General features: G+C 37.6%; 1 pseudogene; it reads left to right on the top strand.

Moving 5' to 3' along the window:
* LOC127198701 (RNA-binding protein 39-like) overlaps positions 1-1,024 on the top strand; it is an 88,955-nt pseudogene extending 87,931 nt beyond the window's left edge.
* The last annotated feature ends 22,182 nt before the right edge of the window (positions 1,025-23,206 follow it).

The raw sequence follows: 23,206 nt of genomic DNA, 5'->3' as shown, positions 1-23,206 counted from the left end.
TGTCCCAGCTCGAGGGCTCTTGAACTTTACTGATGCAAAGGAGAGCCATCAACAGGCAGGGATCATTATTGTGACTACATGAATTTTAACAAAATGGGGTGATGCAATGGCATTGGCCAAGCCTGGTCATAAAAGCTTAAGCAATCTTGAGATAATATCTGATAATGTTAGGTACATTCTTGCTATCGCCTGATCAGGCCTAGGATGGTTATTTTCCTGGAAGTTTGTGGTTTTTCCAGTAACTAGGGTGAATTTGAGGACAGGGATAAGATGGAGTCTAGTGACAAGATGGAGTCTCCATGGCTTAAGGTCCACACATGCCTAAGTATGTCTCACTTCTATTCCGATGAAAACTTTTTTTATTCCACTGTAAACTGTTAATCATAAGGATAAGAACACATTAACTATTGCTAATGGCCATAAAGAACAGCATAGCAAAAAGAGAAAAAATAATAATAATAAAAGCCAGAGTAGAAGTCATTGTCATTAGCAAAAGAGAAGAAGAAGGAATGAAAACAAGGTAAAAATAAAGGAAAAAGAGCGAAAGCTGGGAAAAGAAACATAGTAGAGGCAAGTAAAGCTGCTCATAAATTCAAGACAGAAGACTCTGACAACAATATGAAGTCCGTACTCCAGGTCAAAATTTAACAATTTGAGGAAAGAATGGGTTGACTCAAAACATCAAATTAAGCAGAAAGGCATTGCCAAAGCAAAATTCCATTCAGAAAAGTCAAGAGCCCTTTGAGGGATCCTATTGATAATCTAATTCCTGAAAGAGTGGATGCAAGGACCATTTTCTTCATGCAGCTGGCAGCAGGAATTCGATGAGTGGATTTGAAAGAGTTTTTTTCTATACAGTAGGAAAGTTTTGAGATATGAGGATGGTCTCTGATAGAAATTCATGATCTTTCAAAATAATTGTCTATTTGGAATTTGTTGGTGTAGTTCAATACCTCTAACAATTTAATTAACTGGCCAATCAGTTATAGGAGTGCCAATCATAGCACAGGAAGAATCACAATAGACAGAAGCCTCAGTTTTAGCTGCAGCTGCATCTATACAACCGTTTCTAACACAGTATTTCCAATTTTGTAACATGTTTAACCTACAAACGGAAGAAGGTGAATGGGATATAGAAATTAAGGATTATGTGATTGAAGAATGTAATAAACATAAAGTAGTTATTCATATTTATGTTGACAAAAATTCAGCTGAGGGCAATGTGTATGTAAAGTGCCCATCATTGCTGGAGCAACTGATGCTGTCAATGCATTGCATGGCAGATGGTTTGCTAGTAAAATGATAACAGTGGCCTGTGTATTTCTTACAACTTACCACAACCACAACTTACCACATCAATACAAGTGCTGATTCCAAATAGATAATAAAGGAAGATATAGTTCGTTTTGTATATAGCTCTTTTTCTTGAGATTACATATTGAGTTATCATTTATTTAGATAAAATATATAGTCAACCGTCTATTTGTCATTTGTATACAACTCCAATGATTTTGAAATATAAAAATGTTAACAGGGGGAAAAAAGAAAAGAAACAGATAGTAGTTTAAATATCAAATACTAACTACTAAAGAATTAGTTTTTAAAATTATTTGCTTTTTTATGAATGGCACCATGAAATATTGATTTTGTTTTGCCTCACTTTAAGTCTGGATGGCCTTCCATTTGATTACTACTCTGTGAAACTGTTTCTAATAGAATAATGTGACTCAGACATGAATGCCAAGTGTCATGACCACTCCAGTGGAGTCTATGTGACAAATGATATTGCACAACCTGAGGCAACGACCCCTACCTAGGAAGAGTGTTCTGGAATGGGTATGATGTTCCTGCCAGGAGTAACTGATTACAGCCTTCTTGTTTTGGAAAATTCTGCCTTTGTCTTTTCTCTACTCTAATATCAGAAATTTTCAAACATAACTCTGTTGCTATGAGATGCCTTAATGTGAGACTGCAGCCAAGTGTCATTCGGGTTAGTTTACCACTGAGTTCCACTCCACTTGTTAATACAAACATAGCTAAGAATTAATCATTAGTTAATAGTTTATAATATGACTTACAAATAAAGTGTTTAAGAAAGCTCCAGATAGTGATGAGAAGAGCTAAGAAAAAACTGTCTTGACACACAGATGTTTGACATAATGAAAGAACATTGACCTTTGATAAAGAGGGCACATGCATACTGATCCCAAGCTAATGATTTAAGAATGATGATTCGGGGATTTCAAGAAGGCATCAACCAGTATCCACCGTATCTGATCTAATCCGAGGAGACCAGGGACATGAATGGAGCCACAGACTGCTTGACCTTGAGAACTGTAGGTGAGTGGGGCCCCAAACTCCACAGACCACCAGTGGGCCTACCCCTGGGACAAGCAACATCCTGGAGGTGCTAAACGCACTCCCCAATATCTGGAATGGAATCTTCATGCAAACTGCAGCCGGCATATAAAGCACAACCTCGCTGTTTGGGGAGGGGATTTTCCGGAGCCCCCAGGCAGAGGAATCTCAGTGAATAGGGTGAATCTGCCCTTGGATCCCCCCCTCCACACCACCCCAAACTACAGAGGTCACCCACCCAGGTTGAGTGGAAACACTGGCAGCAGAACCCATGAAAGACAGCTAAAGTGGGCCTGCTGCTCGCAGGCCACCCTGGGCCCAACCTAACGTCGGACACGACTGACTGAGCCTGCAAACAGAGGCAGTTAGAAATCAGCTTGGACTGCTTCCACAGGCCTATCAGGAGATGTGGGTCTTGCTTACAGTGTTTAATTGCTGACCTAGAGCCTTAGCATTGCCTCCCAGGCCTGCGGGAAGAGCAGGCACCTCGGGCGACTGCCAGCACTCTGAAACTGTATTGTGTCTGGCCGCCCAGCCGCAGGGCACTGACCCTGCTCTCCCCAAAGGAGCAATCCTAGCTGGGACAACTGGCCCATCCAAGGCAGAAACTCTCACGTTATTGGGAGACACAGAGACGAGACGTGGGTCATGCCTGCAGTGTCTAAGTGCTGACCTAGAGCCTTTGTGGAGTCTCCCAGCCCTGCGGGAAGAGCAGGCACCTCGGGCGACTGCCAGCAGTCTGAAGCCCAATTGTATCTGGCTGCCCAGCTGAAGGGCACTGACCCTGCACTCCCCAACAAAGGGATCTTAGCTGGGACAACTGGTCCAGCCAAGGCAGGAACTCTCCCATTATCGGGAGACTAGACATGGGTCGCGCTTGCAGTGTCTAATTGCTGACCTAGAGCCTTAGCAGAGCCTCCCAGCCTTGCGAGAAGAGCAGGCACCTTGGGCGACTGCCAGTGCTCTGAAACCCTATTGTCTCTGGCCACCCAGCTGCAGGGCACTGACCCTGCACTCCCCAACCAAAGGATCCTAGCTGGGGCAACTTGTCCAGGCATGGCAGGAACTCTCACATTATCGGGAGACATGGGTTGTGCTTACAGTGTCTAATTGCTGATCTAGATTGATCTCGGACCCTCCAGGCTTATAGTTCGGGGAGAGGCTGGACACTTCTACAGGATACAGAGACAGAGCTAAAAGACAGCTACAGACCAGAAGATCTGATCCACCTGGGGTCTTGGCTACAAAGTGACAGGAAGGACAGGCAGCTGGGATCAACCTACACAACCAGAGCATTTGTGTGCTGACCTTATTCTAGGTCCCAAAACTGCTGATCTGAATTACAGCAGGAAGGTGAAAGGGTCCAAACAGAAACCTACTTTGGCTGACTCAGCCTGGAGCCTACGGTGTAGAGAAAAAGCTCCAGGAGTGGAAACCGGATAACCTGCCTGTTGCAGGGAAATACTCCCTGATCCCCACAGCCAAGAGAACTTGACCTATAATCAGTCATCACTATCCACTCTCAACCAGTGAAGGTCACTATAAACTACCTTCCAACATCAGAGTCACCAAAATGAGAGGAGGACAGCAAAAGAACGCTTAAAAAAAAAAACAAAAACAAAACAGTTCAGCATCTCCAGATCCAATCAACCCCAATGAAAACAACCTGGAGAACCTATCAGCAATTGATAGTCAAGAAAATGACCTCAAGTCCTTAGTAAAGAAGATGATAATTAAAGAAACAAATAAAATCTGTAAACAAATGCAGGAGGAGGCAAACAAGAGGGCTGAAGATTTAAAAGAGTCATATAAACAAGCACTTGAAGAATTTCAGAAAAATATAAATCACCAGATGAAAGAAATCATTAAAACAGATCAAGACCTGAAGATAAAATTGGAAGCTATGATAAAGGGACACACAGAAGAAAAATGAGATCGAGAAGCATCAGAGAAGAAAGCAAGCATCTCAGAGGTGGCCTTATCTAACATATTGCAAGAAATGGAAGAATGAATATCAGGACTTGAAGATACAATTGCAGAACTGGAAACAATCATAAAGGGAAAAGCTAAATCTGAAAAGTTCCTGACACAGAACATTCAAGAAATCAAAGACACCATGAAAGATGAATCTTAAGAATAATAGGGATTGAGGAGAGAGAAGACAACCAACTCCACAGCCCAGAAAATATCTTTAACAGAATAATAGAAGAAAATTTCCCCAATTTGAAGACTGAGATGCATATGAGTATATAAGAGGCCTACAGAACACCAAATCGAATAGACCTGAAAAGAAAATCTTCTCGCCACAAAATAGTAAAAACACAAAATATACAGAAAAGAGAAAAAATATTAAAAGTGGCAAGAGAAAACGGCTGAGTAACATATGATGGCAAACCTATCAGAATTGCTCCTGACTTCTCAGCGGAGACCATGAAAGCCAGAAGGGCCAGGAGAGAAGTTTTGCAAACCCTAAGAGAACACATATGCAAGGCAAGATTACTATATCCAGCGAAACTATCAATAACCATTGATGGAGAAAACAAGATATTCCATGACAAGAAATATTCAAACAGACCTAGCCACAAATCCGGCTTTACAGAAGTTACTAGAAGGAAAATTGCACCCCAAAGGGCCAAACTACAGCCAAAACTACATAGGAAATAGATAACTGCACCATCGCAAAATCACAACCTCACAAAATCTCTACTGTTACAAATACCAAAAATGAAGGGACTTAGCAATCACTGGTCATTAATATCTCTCAACATCAATGGTCTCAATTCTCCAATAAATAGACACAGACTAACTGAGTGAGTGCATAAACATGACCCAACGTTCTTCCGCATTCAAGAAACACATCTCAACCACAAGGACAGACATTGCCTCAGAGTAAAAGGTTGTGGAAAAATATTTCAAGCAAATGGTCACAAGAAGCAAGCTGGGGTAGACATTCTAATATCTGATAAAATAGACTTTCAACCAAAATTAATCAAAAGGGATGAGGAAGGACACTTTATATTCATCAAAAGTAAACTCAACCAGCATGACATCACGATTTTGAACATCTATGCTCCTAACACAAGGGCACCCACATTTGTAAAAGAGCTATTAACAAAGCTTGAACCACTCATCGATACCCACACATTAATAGTGGGAGACTTTAACACCCCAGTTTCACTCAAGGATAGGTCTTTGAATCAAAAACTAAACCAGGAAATAACTTCAATAACCAATGTCATGAATCAAATGGATCTAACTGATATCTACAGAACTCTCCACCCAAACACAAAGGATTATACCTTCTTTTCAGCACCCCATGGAACTTTCTCTAAAATTGATCAAATAGTTGGTCAGGAAGCAAACCTCAACAAATAGAAGAAGATTGAAATAATACCTTGTATCTTATCAGATGACCATGGTCTAAGGCTGGATTTCAACAACAATAGAAATATCAAAAAGCATACTAACATGTGGAAATGAAACAACTTTCTACTTAATGACACATGGGTCATGGAAGAAATAAGGGAAGAAATAAAAGACTTCCTGAAATTCAATGAAAATGATGGAACAACATACCCAAATTTGTGGGACACATTGAAAGCAGTGCTAAGAGGAAAATTCATAGCACTAAGTGTCTTCAAAAAGAAAAAGGAATCATCCCACATAAACAACTTAACAACACATCTGGAAGCGCTAGAAAAAAAAAGGAGAAACAACCAAGAGGAGTAGACATCTAGAAATAATCAAACTCAGGGCTGAAATCAATAAATTAGAAACAAAGAGAACAATCCAAAGAATCAACAAAACCAAGAGCTGGTTCTTTGAGAAAATTAACAAGATAGACAAACTGTTAGCCAATCTAACTAAAAGACAGGGAAACACTACCCAAATAAACAAAATCAGAAATGAAAATGGAGACATAACAACAGACACCGAAGAAATACAAAGAATAATAAGAACCTACTTTAAAGGCATTTATGCCACAAAATTTGAAAATCTAAAAGAATAGACAATTTTCTGGACCGATTACATTTGCCAAAATTGAATCAAGACCAGATAAACAAATTAAATAGCCCTATTTGGCCTATAGAAATAGAAGCAACCTTTGATACTCTGCCAACCAAAAAAGCCCAGGCTTCAGTGCAGAATTCCACCAGCCCTTCAAAAAGGAGCTAATACCGATACTCTTCAAACTATTCCAAAAGATAGAAATGTACGGAACTTTACCAAATTCCTTCTATGAGGCCATAGTCACATTGATACCTAAACCCCACAAAGACCCAACAAAAAAAGAGAATTTCAGACTAATTTCTCTTATGAACATTGATGCAAAAATACTCAATAAAATACTCACAAAACGAATACAACAGCATATCAAAGACATCATTCACCATGACCAGGTAGGCTTCATTCCAGGCATGCAGGGATGGTTTAACATATGGAAATCCATCAATATAATCCACCATATAAACAAACTGAAAGAGAAAAACCACATGATCATCTCCTTATATGCAGAAAAAGCATTTGACAAAATTCAACAACCATTCATGTTTAAAGTTCGGGAGAGATCAGGAATACAAGACACTTATCTAAACATAATAAAGACTATATACAGCAAACCAATAGCCAACATTAAATTAAATGGAGAGATACTCAAGGAAATTACTCTAAAATTGGGGACCAGAGAAGGCTGCCCTCTGTCCCCATATCTATTCACTACAGTTCTTGAAGTTCTAGCCAGAGCAATAAGACATCAAAAGGAGATCAAGGGGATCCAAATAACAAAGAAAGAAGTCAAATTATCCCTATTTGTAGATGATTTGATAGTGTATATAAGTGACCTACAAAATTCCACCAGAGAACTCCTACAGTCGATAAACACCTTCAACAAATTGGCAGCATACAAAATTAACTCAAAAAAGTCAGTAGCTTTCCTATATACAAATGACAAACAGGCAGAGGAAGAAATTAGGAAAACTACTCCCTTCACGATAGCCGCAAGCAATATAAAATATCCTGGAGTAACTCTAACCAAGCAAGTAAAGGACTTATTTGAAAAAAACTTTAAACCTCTGAAGAAAGAGATTGAAGATGACATCAGAAGATGGAGGGATTTACCTTGTTCGTGGATCAGGAGAATTAACATATTAAAAATGGCCATCTTACCAAAAGCAATTTACAGATTCAATGCAAACCCTATCAAAATACCTACAAATACTTTGAATATATTGAAAGATCAATTCTCAAATTTATATGGAGAAATAAAAAGCCCAGAATAGGAAAAACAATCCTATACAATAAAAGATTCTCCAGAGGAATCTCCATACCTGATCTCAAGCTGTACTATAGAGCAATAGTAATTAAAACAGCATGGTAGTGGCACAGCAATAGGCTGGTGGATCAATGGAATTGAAGTGAAGACTCAGAGATGAATCCACACACATTTCCTCACTTGATTTTTGACAAAGAAGCCAAATCTATTCAATGTAAAAACGATAGCATCTTCAACAAATGGTGCTGGTCTAACTGGATGTCTACATATAGAAAAATGCAATTAGACCCCTGTTTGTCACCATGCACAAACCTCAAGTCCAAGTGAATTAAAGAGCTCAACTTAAAACCAGAGACATTAATTCAGTTAGAGGGAAAAGTGGGGAAGAGCAAGAGCCTGGAACACATAGGCAGAGGAGACAACTTTCTGAACAGAACACCAACTACCCAGGCCTTAATGTCAACAATTAATAAATGGGACCTCATGAGGCTGAGAAGCTTCTGTAAGGCAAGAGACACTGTCAAGAGAAGAAAACAACATCCTACAGAATGGGAAAAGATTTTCACCAACCATTCATCTGACAAAGGTTTAATATCCAAAATATATAAAGAACTCAAGAAATTAAACACCACAAAACCAAATAACATAATTGTGAAATGGGGCTCAGAAGTAAACACAGAATTCTCAACAGAGAAATATCAAATGGCTGAGAAACACTTAAAGAAATGCCCAGCCTCATTAGTCATCAGAGTAATGCAAATCAAAACAACTCTGAGATTCCATCTTACACCCATCAGAATGGCTAAGATCAAAAACTCAAGTGACACCACATGTTGGCGAGGATATGGAGAGAAACACTCCTTCATTGCTGGTGGGAATGCAAACTAATACAACCACTTTGGAAATCTATCTGGTGCTTTCTCAGAAAAATGGGAATAGGGCTTCCTCAAGACCCAACTATCCCACTCCTTGGAATATACCCAGAAAATATCCTACCAAACAACAGGGACATATGCTCAACCAAGTTCATACCTGCTTGTTCATAATAGCCAGAACATGGAAACAGCCTAAGTGTCCCTCAGTAGAAGAATAGACTAAGAAATTCCACTATGGAATACTACTTAGCTATTAAAAACAAGGAATACCCGAAATTTGTGGACAAATGGATTTAACTAGAAATTATCATAATGAGTGAGTTCACCCAGAAGCAAAAAGAGACAAACAGTATATACTCCCTGATATCGAGACACTAGTCCAAGGGATATGTCCCATGCAAAACTTTACTTACCATGAAAGTGGGTCAGAGGAGAGGACATCCTATTGAGAGTTTAGATGAGGGTAGCATGGAAGAATGGGGAAATAGAAGGATCCACATGGTCCTGGAAACCTACAAGAAGAACTTTATGACAGGTGGATCTGGGTCCTGGGTTCCTCTTCAAACTAAAGCACCAGTCAAGGAGAATATAGGCAGTAAACTTTGAACCCCTACCCAAACCTAGCCAATGAACAGCATATTCTCCACCATTGAGTGGAGAGTGAGATCTGACTCTCACATGAACTCTGGTGCCCCTTTTCTGACCACGTCCCCTGGATGAGGAGGCCTGGCAGCACTCAGAAGAAGGATAGCAAATTACCAAGAAGAGACTCGATACTCTAAAAGCATATATAGGGGGAGGAGGTTTACCTCAATCACAGACATAGGGGAGGGGAAAAGGGGGGAAGTGGGAGGGAGGGAGGGAGGAATAGGAGGATACAAGGGAAGGGCTAACAATTGAGATGTAATATGAATAAACTAATAAAAATAAAATAAAATAAAAAAGAATGATGTTTCAAGATTGATGACATTATTACTTTGCATCCTGTATTTTGAATTGTATGAAAAAAATTTAACCACAAAACACTCCATGTTTCAAAGAGTGTGTATAAAACTCTAGCTTGCTAGTCTGCAAAATACGCTCAGATTCAAACACTACCTCTGGGTTTGTATCTGTTTGTCACTTTCCTATTTTTGTCCACCGATGCTTCATGAACTTCCATTCCTGACTAAGATGGACTGCAGCAGCCAAGCTCCTTTATTTTTTATTTTTTTAGATTTTTTTTGAGGCAGGGTTTCTATGTGTAACAGTACTGACCTTGCTTTTATACACCAGGCTGGCCTCAAACTCACAGTCATCACCTGCCTCTGCCTCCCGAGTGCTGGGATTAAAGGCATGCCCCACCACACCTGGTTCAATACCAAGCTATCTTATGAATATTGCAGGGTTTTTGTTTTCTTCATTTCCAAATTTTGGAAATTGTTTTCATTTTTGTAACATAAATTCATAAACTAATGAAAGATTAGACAATATAAATTTGATTTGGAGTAATAATGGAACCCTTCTCATATTCAGGACTATGAAGTGAAATTCAAAGCTGCTCTTATCAAGAATAACTGTGAAAATTATACCACTTCAAGACAAATCCAGGAAGCACTAAGAGTGAAGACTCCCAAGGTGGAGTGGTTCAGTGCTGCTTAGTGCCATAGTAATTGATACAGAGCTCCTTCATACCTCAGACAGGATGTACATAGTAATGCTCATAATTAGAAAAGACATTTGTTCAACCCCAGTTAAGAGATGTCCACTACCGAGGATATTCCCAAATGCTCATTCTAAATATCATTATAATCTACCACCATATCATAATGTGATGAGGGTGTTAACTATTTAACACCTTACAAACTACTCACCACTTTTATCTCCAGATAAAGTTCCCTGTGCCTACTTATATTGATATCTTGCTTATATTTGTTGCTCTGTTCATTCAAATGTTCTCTCTTGATAATGCCATTGACATGGGGAGGGCAATGGGGAAACACTAACTCATGGGCCATTTTTATATCTTCTTTGATACTTTTATTACTTTACTGACTTCCAACCATCATTTGATTTAAAGGTACTATTTAATTTTCTATTAATCAACTAAGTAAGTTCTTCCTCAGCTTCCTGGGAGTCCTAAAAACTGACCAGAATCACATAGATATTACAGCAGTCAGTATTCCAACTAGTATCTTCTATCTGACTCACAAGCTAACCATTTTCTACCTTAATGGAAGAGGCCATTTTATTTAAAATGATATTTATATATTAAACATATATGTACTCATTATATAGTTTATATGTAATAATATATATTAATTAATTTTTTCTTTTCAGAAATATTTTAATAGTATAAGTAAATAAATTATTTTTATTTCTTGGGAGTTAGGAAGTACTGGATAGTCTCAAGATGAGAACAAGTAAAAGATGATAAAGTATGAGGTCCATCACACATTTGGATCCCATCTGAGTTAAATGTCTAAATATTATCCATTCAGAGTGGCCTCCCTTGGAATGTGATCCAGTTGGTCATTGAACAACAGACTATACGAAAAAGAAAGTGTTATAATAGGACATAACAAACACCCACACATACATATATGTGTGTACAGTCATCCTTATATCACATTTGAGATACTCTTCCTACACTATAACATTGATACATCTTCATGAAGAAATAGTATCTGTGACTGACCACTACTTCCTTGAATCTAGATTTTCTAAAACAAGATGACAAAAAATGTTGTTGTCTTTGCCAAACATAGTGGTACATACACATAATCCCAACACTTAGAAAGTACAGCAGGAAGATTATAAGCACAAGGTCATCCTCAACTATGTAGCAAGTTTAAGCATAACTCATGCCACATGAAATACTGTCTCCTAAAAGCAGAAACACAAATTAAAAGTTTTCTGGGTTCTTTATCATTCTGGATACTACCCTCTATCAAATGTATATCTGCACACTATTTGCTCCTATTCTGCATGCTCTCTCGGTTGTTTTCTTTGTTGTACAGAAGCTTCTTAGATATAATTCCACTTGTTAATTCTTTTGTTTCTTAGGCTATTGATGTGCTAGTTAGGAAATACTAGCTGGTGTCAATATATTTACATTTCCCCCTATTTTCCTTTTATAATCTCAAAGTTTCTAATCTTAAATTAAGATATTTTAGGCTGAACCTGGTGCAACATATCTTTAATCATGGCACTGGGAGACAGAGGCAGGAAGATCTCCATACATTTGAGGTCTTTCTCATCTATAGAGCAAGTTTGAGGACAACCAACACTACACAGAGAAATCCTGTCTCAAGAACTTTGATCCATTTTTATCTGGTTTTTATATTAGAAGTGATGTATGGGTCTAATTTCTATTACCTACATAGGAACATTCAGTCTCTGCAGAGACATTTGCAGAAGTGTCTTTGTTCCATGTTGTGACTTTGACACCTTTGTCAAAAGTCAGGTGGTCATATAAGTATGGGTTTATTTCTGGATTATCTGATGTTTCTTATTGATCTTCATGTCTGTATTTACATGCATGCAATGGTGCAAAAGAACCATTTATCACTCTTAGGTTCTTTAAGTTGTTGAAGATCTGCTGGGTTACTAGCATAGTCTTTCATGTCAGGCATTCAGTTATTAACTGAGGCTTCAGTCATAAGGCTCAACTGGCTAAATTAATAAAAGTTCTAATACATAGCAGATTATCTTGAACTTTCAAACATAGCCTATTGACATGGTCTTCAACTGAGTTCCTGAATCTCATACACGTTCCTGGATTCTGAGAGATGATGCAAGAACAAGTGTTAAATCTATTTCAGATGGAATCATTCAGGCTAGTTATGAAACAATACTGATACTCATGTGATTTCTTACTTCCACACTTTATTAGCCAAAACTGAGTCATGTGTCTATCTGAGATTCCAGGTATTAAGAGGCATTATCAATTAGAAGATTCATCTAGAGATGAGCAACCATACTAACAATGGGCAACTCATGTAAATTGTGCTTCATTTGTTTCATAATATTTACGGGATAAGTGATTCATTTGAAAGGATGACTATAAAATTAAATGAAGGAATATACATATCATAGTTAGAATATCTGATTCACAAGTACTCAGTAAACATTCTCACTGTGGCTAGATACTTGGGTAGTATTTTCATACTCATCAAATGGCTTAATATCAAATTATATCATTGCAAAGCTATGGCCATTCTGGTATAGAGCTTAACAAAACTTTATTTGGAACTATTTCTTATGTTTTAGGTATCTCATTCATATTATTAGCACTTGGTTCATGAGTGTGTTTGGGGGTGTGTGCATTGGTGTGGATGTGCATTTGCACATTTGCATGGACATTAACATATGCATGTGAGGTAAATGTTTGAAGTTATCACTCTCCATATTATTATTGATAGGTGTCTCTTAAAGAACCTAGACTCTTCTATTTCAGTTAGACTGGAAAAGCTTCAAAGCTCTCAGAAATCCCTAAACATAGAAAATCCCAGCATAGCCTTCTCTGTGACCATGCAAAGAATCTTTCAAGATCCTTCCATATGGAGTTGCTACTATAAAAGCCAGACTCACTGAGATTGCAGTGGAAGCATCATTTAAGGCAGTTTTAACCTACTTTCCCTTTAAATTCCGAAGAGTTCACTGACTCTGGCATTGTAGAAGCTAAGAAGCATCAGTATGGTACTGCCACACATCATATGCTGTTTACTTATCATGCTGTCTCAAATCCTAACAAATGTACTATTTTCATCTTGCCATCCATGTACTTTTGAAATATAAACATGTGCTAGGTTTAATTCTTTATGGATATGTGATAGATAGAACTCTGAAGCTGGGTGTGATGGTGCACACCTTTAATCTCAGCACTTGAGAGGCAGAAGTGGGTGAATCTCTGTGAGTTCAAGGCTAGCCTGGTCTACAAAGAGAGTACTAGGACAGCCAAAGACACACAGAGCAACACTATCTCAAGAAAAAAAAAAGAACTCTGGCTAAAATTTAAGGAAAAAACTGAGAAGAGAGGAGGAAAAGGTCTTTGTCAGGGAACAAAAGAAAGGTTGAGATTTAAGAGAGAACCAGAAGCAGGAATTTGAACTCTGAAAAACTTTATCCAGCTCTATAATGTACCATTCCTTAGTATCATAAGTAAAGACTCTGTCATTGTAAACCTGGACACTAAGGGCTTATGTTCATTCTCTCAAATATCAAACTATGATTGGCCAGTACAGACTAGGAGCTAGGTGTTTATCTACAAATCAATAACAATAGACAAGGAGTAACACTATAAGAAGAAAAAAGTAATCCCCCATTTAGGTCATGAATATCCATCTGTTTTCTGTGTTGTACACCTGTAGGAAGAGCTAGAATATGAGTCACTAAAAGAAAAAAAGTGATATAACCAAAACAAAGAAATGGCCCAGGACAAACACATTACCACCTATAAAATAAAAGTCATTATCAACTTAGAACACTTTAAATTCTTTTATACAATCTATATTTTAGGATTCATTAGGACTAGTGCACTGAGGAAAAAAACTGGACTCTCAGGCATATGGAAAGGGAAATGCAGGACATATTTGTTATCAATAATTGTTTGCAGTTTGGATATTTTCATGATTTTCATTTGTGTAACACTAATATCAATATATGTGCAGCTCTAATATTAAGTAATGTTTTCTATCTTTTATATACAGAATATATTTACTGCATTCTCTGAAGAAACAAACATTAGATCACAAAGCAACAACTCTCAGGCTAAGGAACTAGGAATGGAGCAAAGCTGGCTGAAAGTAGAGTAGTCTCAGCAGTAAACACTGTCTATGGAAACAGTATCTTCCAGGCATAGCAGGACATGTGTGAATTCACAAAGATTGAGATAGCATACACAAGATCTGCACAGGTTCAAACAAAACAAAATCCCAACTCTGAGAATGGGGAATAGACTCAAAGTCACACCCTTAACCAAGAAGCTTTTGTAACTGATTCTTGCTGGGAAATAGAAAATAAGTTTTCTTCAGTGGAATGTCAATGGCATATCAACTAAAGTTCACGGCAGGCCTCACAACCACTTATTTAGCCAACAAAATAGACTCCATGTCTTTTATGAACTTTTAAAAAGTTGTCATTATTGTTTATTTTTATTTCATATGGCTTCTTTTGAGAAATAGGAGAGCATAAAGTTATAGTATTAGGTAGGTAGAGAGCTGAAGAGGATCTGGGAGGATTTGGGATGTGGGAAATAATTTGATGAAAATCTATTTTATGATCAAATAAATTTCAAATAAATAACATTAATTATATACAAAATAAGCAGTTTTTTGCTTGCATTTAGGTATTTATATGTGTAACAATAATAATTAAAGAGAGTCCATTAATTTAAGTGAAAGTGGGTGGAGGGCTGTAGAAAGGAGGGAAATTATATAAACAGAATACATATATATGAAATATTATTAGTTTAAAAAAGAAATAGAGTCAGAAAAGAAATGGAAAGGCAAGACATTAAACTCATCAGAGTTTTAAAGGGTTAACTTTAAACTCTTCTGAGTTTTGTTTTCCATGCAGACTCTGATTTCAATTTCAGAATCTGGATATTGCATGTTTGTCCACTCAGTAGAATGGGTTTTTCTCCAGGATTCTAGATGAAGTTGCCACATGCCCTCTGTGTTTGAATTTTAGACTTCTGCCTGTTTCTGTAACTAACCTGAAAACAGTGGGTTCCTTGCACATACCCAGATGCCTATAAGCCTTATATACCTGTTCATATGCTTGTTCTTTTGTGACTTATACAGAAGAGTTTCCTCAAATGAGAAAGATTTAGCCTGAAAAAGAAGTCATGCTTCCTGAGCTACATTTCACCAAATGATATTATACACGTTCTTAAACTTTTCTTAATGCTCTTCTATAGTGTGAGGCTGTATATAAGTCAACATTTGACTCTAGAGTAGAAAGCTTAGTCTATTTTCATACTTTGCAGAGACCCTTGATGTACACCCATACAACAAGAAGTACTTTCTCCATGGTTGCTTGAATGAAAGGGTCTGCCACAGACCCTTATATTTGAACAATTGTTCCACAGCTGGTATTTCTGTTTGGGGAGGTTATAGAAACATTTAGAAGATTTTACCTTGGTAAAGGAAGTATATCACAGAGGCCGACTTTCAGGTTGGCCCCACTTACTGTTCTCATGCTCTGCTTTCACTGTATGGGTGAAATATGATCACTCAGCTTTTTTTTTTTTTTTTTTTTTTTTTTTTTTTTTTTTTTTTTTTTCCGAGACAGGGTTTCTCTGTGTAGCCTTGGCCATCCTGGACTCACTTTGTAGACCAGGCTGGCCTTGAACTCACAGCGATCCGCCTGCCTCTGCCTCCAGAGTGCTGGGATTAAAGGCGTGTGCCACCACGCCTGGCTGATCACCCAGCTTCTTAATGGTTGCATCCTACAATTGCTATCATGCCTTCTCACTTATGATGGGCTATATCCTTTCTGGAATGGTAAATCAAAATAAATCTTTTCTCGGTTAAGTTGATTTTTGTCAGAGTAGTCTGTCAGAGTAACAGAAAAGTGACTAATACATGCCATATGTCAAGCCCCTTCTCTTCTTGTATAAATACAGTACCCATGTATCCATAATGGGTGTAAAGATCTTGGGTCAGCCTCAGAGTAGATGTTCTTGAAGCTAGAAATTGTAAGTACTCCAGTCTTGAGGGGAAAAAAAACTTGTGATGGCTAATCTTTGTGGTCAACTTGACTACATGTGAAATTAACTAAAACACAAATATGGAGTAGCACAGTTGTGAAGGATTTTTGCTTAATTTGAAATGGAAAGATTCACTTATAGTCTGGATCTTTGAAATGTGGAGACATACCTTTAATACAGATCTTTTGAGGTGAGATTAACCCTTAATTTGGGCCTTGCTTTCTACTGGAAGCCTATGAAACACATGGAAGAAAGAAGCTTTTTCTTATTGCCTTCTTGTTCTTACCATGTTATCAAGAACATTACTTCACTGACAATACAGGATACCTATTTGGGGTTCCAGCATATATTGAAAATAAGCTATGACATCCAGCCTTGTAGATTGAACAGTTACAAATTCTTCAGCCATTGTTGTAATAGCTGAACAACAGCCTGTATGTCATTCTAATAAATCCCCTTTCTGTATACACACACACACACACATGATTCAGTGTTACTGTAAATAATTTCTTCCAGTATTTTATTTCTAAACCACATAAAAATTGTTTTTTTCCTCCTTACAACACCTCTGGATTAAAAAAAGAAAAGGAAAATTCTGTTTTAATGTTGAAATTCAAACTAAGCAAGCAGCTTGACCTAGTTCATATATTCATTGAGTATCACAAAGTCCTTTGAGTACTAGAAAGCAAAAAAATCAGTTCAGCTCAATACTCATGTTTGGAAATTCTCAATTGTCATTTTCCAAGGTCTGGATTTTAATGGTGGCAGAAAACTAATTACTGTAACTTAAAGTAAATTCAATTATTTGTGTTTTAAAACTCCAAATGATCCTTTCTAGCTTGAATGTTCAGTTAAATTAATATCTCCCATTTCTCAATATCGCCTCCCCTTTCTTAGGGAAAGAAATTTCTTATGGGAAGAAATTGTAGGAATAAGTTATGGAAGGAGTTTGTGGCCAAAGACTACAGCAGTGGCAATCCTCCAGACATACTTAGGAGAGAGATTATCTTGATTAGATTAGCCTATGGCCATATCTGTTAGGAATTATCTTGATGGAGTAATGAAAGTGGGAAGGCTCTTCCTAATGTGGGCAGAACCATTATCTGGGTTTGGATTCTGAATGCATTGAAAATAGAAAGCTGTGTTTGATCATTCATTATGCTTTTCTTGACTATAGATGCAATGTACTCAGCTGTTCCAAGTTCTTGCTGCCTCAACTTCTCTGTAATGAAAACCCTTATGTTCAAACTGTGAGCCAGGATTAATCCTTCCATCCTTAACTTGTTCTTGTTCTAGTCACACAGCAACAGAAAAAGCCACTAATACAGTCCTCTGTCTTTATTATATTTTAACCCAAATATTGGTAGGTCATCATCATATCCAGCCACTTGAAACAGAGGAAAAACCGATAGTCCAATGTAACTTAAAGCACTAGCTACATTCATTGGCCAGAGAAGTGGTTGGAAGTCTCATAGAGAGCCCTGCACTACTGGATTCATCTGTCCCCTCTGTTGTTTTTACTCCTTGATAGGATTCTCTGGACTCTGTGGGAACAGATTTTATGGAAACATCTAGTTTGGAGCTATGTATTCCAATATTGCTTGCTTTTGCTGTGTGTGTAATGTCTGGATGTGAGTCTCTGTACTTGTTCACAAATATTTGAAAGCTTCTCTGGTGAAGGCTGAATAATGCACAAACCTGAGTATTGCAGAATATCATTAAGGGTCCTTTTGTTACTTTTTTATATGAGTAGCCTTTGGTTTTACCCTAAGTCTCTGGGATATCTAGACTCTAGTTATTAGTCACCAAAGCAGTTTTAGGTATGGGTTCTACATCATGAATTGGGCCTTGAATCAAATTAGACATTGGTTGGCTATTCCCATAAGGTTTTTGCCATGATGACCCAATAATGGCAAGACAGATTGTAGATAAAAGATTTTTGGGTTGGGTTGGTGTTTGTTTCTCTTTTGGTAGTCTTCAGAGTACTTTTCTCTACCAAAGATACTAGAACATAGGGATGAAGGCTCTATGTAGGCATCAGCTCAACCTCTCCACTTTCAATGAATGTGTGGGTGTTATCCTCGGGAATGGTGTTTTATTCTCAGTTTGTAGTGAGTCACCTATTGTCTTGGCAAAAGTATATATTATTTGGGGGTTTCAATGGTACCTTTTTGGCAACAAACAAATTTAATAAAACCCAGTACCAGTACTGGAAGTTCATTGTGTAAAAAGAGATGACCAGTAGGGGTTGTGACAGCCTCGTTATTTGGAGATATCCCTAGGATTGTGTTTATATTTTATAGGATGTTTTTACTGCACCCCTTCAATGCCCTTTAATTTTTGCTGTCTTTACTCTCATTCCTTCATCAATCCCATCTTCCTTTATCTTTCAACCTGATCCTCTTCCAGTCCACCCCCAAAATTATTCTTTGTCTACATCACAGGGAGATCTATGTGTCCGCCCCCCCCACCATACCCACAGTCTCTTTCTCTAGTCTTAACATTTCTAAGTCTATTATCTGTAACTTCATTATCATTTATTTAATGTTTAGTATCCAAATATAAGGAAATACATATCATATTTCTCACTTCGGGCCTAGGTTACCTCACTCATAATGGTTTTTACTAGTCCATTCATTTGCCTGCAAATTTCATGATATAATTTTTAACAGCTGAGTAATACTCCATTGTTTTACATGTGCCACATTTTTAAATCCATTTGAGGATATATATTTAGGGACATATAATTGGTTTCCAATTTCTAACTAGATCATCAATAACCTTGACCATGTATCTCTGTGGTAGAATGAAGTACAATGTCCTTTGGGTATATGCTCATAGCTGAATTGATTCACATATTTCTGAGGAACCACTATACTGATTTCCATAGTGGCTGTACAAGTTTGTAGTCCCACTAGCAATGAAGGAGTGTTCCACTTGCTACACATTTCCACTATCATTTGTATTATTTATCATTGCCATTTGAATATGTATAAGATACAATTTTAAAGTACATTGGATTTGGATTTTCAGGATTTCTAAAGATGTTGAACATTTCTTTAAGTTTTTCCCAGACATTTAGATTCCTCCATTGAAAATTCTCTATTTAGATATGTATCCCATTTTTATCTGGTTTATTTCATTTGTTGTTATCTAGTCTCTTGAATATAGCAGGACTATCTCATATCTGCCAGCAATATAAATAATTACATAAAGGCTTTTTAATATTTTAAAGCTTTGGCCTTTTACCTAGTGCCATCTCCCAGATACTCTAAACTTATCCTAACTAATCTTGGCACTACATGTCACCATGTGACCACATCTACCTCTCTGTTCCAGTCTGGTCAGTCCATTTACTTCTGTATCCCTGGTGAATTTCCCACCTCCCATTTCTTCTCCCAGCATACCTCTCTCTCTCTCTCTCTCTCTCTCTCTCTCTCTCTCTCTCTCTCTCTCTCTGTGTGTGTGTGTGTGTGTGTGTGTGTGTGTGTGTTTGTGTGTGTTCTGCTCTTTACTTCCTGCCCAGACATTGGTCATCAGATATTTATTACAGCCAATTCTACACAATTAGTGATTGCCTTAGACAGGTGAGGAATAAAAAATATTTATAAAATATGAACCTGGGCATGGGCCATAGAAATAACAATACCAGAGGAGGATCCAAGACTGCAGCACCAATTTCAGACCATGTCTGATCTGCAGGACAGAAGGGACTGCACAGCTACCTACGGACCAAACTGAGAACTACAAAATATCAGTGCTAGTGATTTCCAGGTGAGAGAGGTGCACACTATGTAGAGCATGGGTGGGTTTCAACTATGGCCACCAGGCAAATCCACAGAAAATCCCTAGAACCCTGCAGACATGATCACTATCTCCAAAGTCTAGACACTCACCTGCGTACACATGTGGTCCCTATGTCTGGGTATCAGACTGAATTGGAGACTACAAAACACCAGTGTCTGGGTTTTCAAGATCAGAGGAAACCTCACAATCTGGAACACAAGTAATATCAACCTCAGCTCATCCATTCAACCCGTGGAACATCATTAGGTCTACACAGGCACAGGCATGGTCTCTAAGACCTAACCATATACATGGAAGGGCACATTGTACCTGCACTTTGTGTCTTTGAAAGAACCATGAGCTATAAAACACCAGTGTCTGAGTCTTCCTGCCAAGAGGAGACAACACAGTGTGGAACCCAGGTAGATCTGACCTCAACTCACAGGGTGGTCCACAGAAAGTTCCCAGGTCTGATTTCAGGTCACCAGCCTAATCCATCTGAAGAGTTCCTTGATACCCACAGATAAGGGTTCTCAAGCTACAGCCACTCACATATGAGCTGCTCTCAATGGCCAGTGAAAAACACCAGAACTTACCACCCAATGCCAGAGACAATAAGATGGTAAAGGCCAACATAAAAACACAAACAACAAAAGCCAAAATAATATGGCATCTCCAGGACCCAATCAGCCCTGGCCACTCTTATACAACTGAAACACAAGAAAATGACCTCAAATCTTTCCTAATGAAGATGGTAAGTGAGGAAATGAATGAAATCCATAAACAAATATAAAAATATACAACCAAAAAGAAAGAAGCCCTCAGAAAGGCCTATAGACATGATATGAGGAAATCATTGGAAGAATTGCAGGAAAATGTAAACAATTAGATGAAGGAAATCAATAAACCAGTTCAAGATCTGAAGATAAAAATGGAAACAATAATAAAAGCATAAACTGAAGAAAGCCTGGAAAGAGAGAACTTAGAGAAGAAAACAGGGCCTGCAGTGGTAAGCAACAAGCATTGCTGGTGGAATACAAGAGATAAAGGAAAGATTCTCAGATATAAAAGATACAATGGAAGAATTTGATGCAACCATCAGAGTAAATATTAAATCTAAAAAATTCCTGACACAAACATCCAAGATATTAAGGACACCATGAAAAGTTGAAACCTAAAAATAATAGGAATTGAGGAAAGAAAAGATGCCTAGCTCCAAGACCCAGAAAATATCTTCAACAAAATAATTAAAGAAAATTTACCCAATTTAAAGAAAGAGATGCCTATAAATATCTAACAGATCCATTGACCAGCATATAGAATAGAGCAGAAAAAAAATTCTCCCACCACATAATAATCAAAAGAATAAATGTACAGAACAAAGAAAAACTATGAAAAACAGCAAAGGAAAAACACCAAGTAACATGCAATGGAAAAGTTATCAGAATCACACCTGACTTTTCAGCAGAGGCCATGAAATACAGAAGAGACTGGGCATATGTCTTACAAAGCCTAAGAGACCACAGATATCAGTCCAGACTGCTATACTGAGTAACACACTCAGTAACTATAGATGGATAAAAGAAGACGTTCCATGACAAAAACAAATTTAAACATTACCTAGCCATAAATACAGCCCTAGAGAAGATACCAGAGGGAAAATTCCTACCCAAGGAGGGTAACTACACCCAGGAAAACACTGGAAATAGATATCTTCACTTTAGCAAAACAAAATTTAGACAAGCACACACACACACTACCAAAACCAGCATCAAAATAAAATTACATAATTATCACTGGTTACTAATCTCTCTCAACATCAGTGGTCTCAACTTTCTAATAAATGGACACAGACTAAGAGATTAGATGCATAAAAAGGACCAAACATTCTGCTGCATACAAGAAATACCCTCAGCTATAAAGATAGACTTTACCTGAAAGTAAAGGGTGGAAGAATGCCTTCCAAGCAAATGAACTCAAGAAGCAAGCTGGAGTAGCTATTCCAATATCTAATAAAATTGACTTTCAACCAAAATTAATTAAAAGAGATGAGGAATGATACTTCATACTCATAAAAGTAAGACTGAATGAAGAAGATATCATAATTCTGAACATGTATGCCCGCAAAACAAGGGTACCTACATTTGTAAAAGAAACATTATTAAACCCTAACGCATGCATAAATCACAACACATTAATAGTGGGAGACTTCACAGACTCTAAGCTGAGAAATAATGGCACTAAGAGATACCATTAATCTAATGAACTAACATATATACAGAACCTTCCCCCAAACAAACAAGATGATATCTTCTTCTCAGTGCCTCATGGAACTTCCTCAAAAATTGACCATATATTTGGTCACAAAGCATGCCTCCAAAGATACAAGATTGAAATACTACTTGTATCCTATGATACCATCATGGACTAAAGCTGGACCTCAACAACAAAAGAAATAACAAAATGCCTACAAACACATGGAAAATGAACAACTCTCTACTAAATGATAACTGCGTTAAAGAAGAAATAAATAACAAATTAGAGACTTCCTAAAATTCAGTGAAAATGAATTGGGTACAACATACCCAAATTCTATGGGAGACAATGAAAGTATTGCTAACAGGAAAGCTAAGAGCACTATGTACCTTCATAAAGAGATTGAGAGCATCTGATCCAAGCAACTTAATGGCACATTGGGAAGTCCTAGAAAAAAAAAGAAGCAGACACACCCAAGTGGAGTAGATGGTTAGAAGTCATCAAATTCAGGACAGAAATCAATAAATTAGAAGCAAAGAAAACAATTCAAAGAATCAAGGAAACCAAGAGCTGTTTCTTTGAGAAAATCAACAAGATAAACTCACCCATAGCCAAACTAATTAAAGGCAGAAAGATACAATCCACATCAACAAAATTAGAAATGAAAAGGGAGACAAAGCAACAGACACCAAGGAAATCCAAGGAATCATTAGGTCCTACTTCAAAAGCCTACATACCAAAAAAATTTTTAAATCTAAATGAAATGGACAATTTTCTTGATACATTCCACTTACCAAAGTTAAATCAAGATGATGTAGATGAGGTAAACAAATTAAATAGTCCTATATCTTCTGAGGAAATAGAAGCAGTCATCAAAAATGTCTCAATGAAAAAAACCCAGAGCTAGGTTTTGTCACATAATACTACCAGACCCTCTAAGAAGAGCTAAAACCAATACTCTTCAAA

The sequence above is a fragment of the Acomys russatus genome, chromosome 14 (genome assembly GCF_903995435.1).
Source record: "Acomys russatus chromosome 14, mAcoRus1.1, whole genome shotgun sequence".
In the NCBI taxonomy this organism is placed as follows: Eukaryota; Metazoa; Chordata; class Mammalia; order Rodentia; family Muridae; genus Acomys; species Acomys russatus.
Note: the sequence above shows the minus strand (reverse complement) of the source record. Positions and strands in the feature narration are given on the sequence as shown.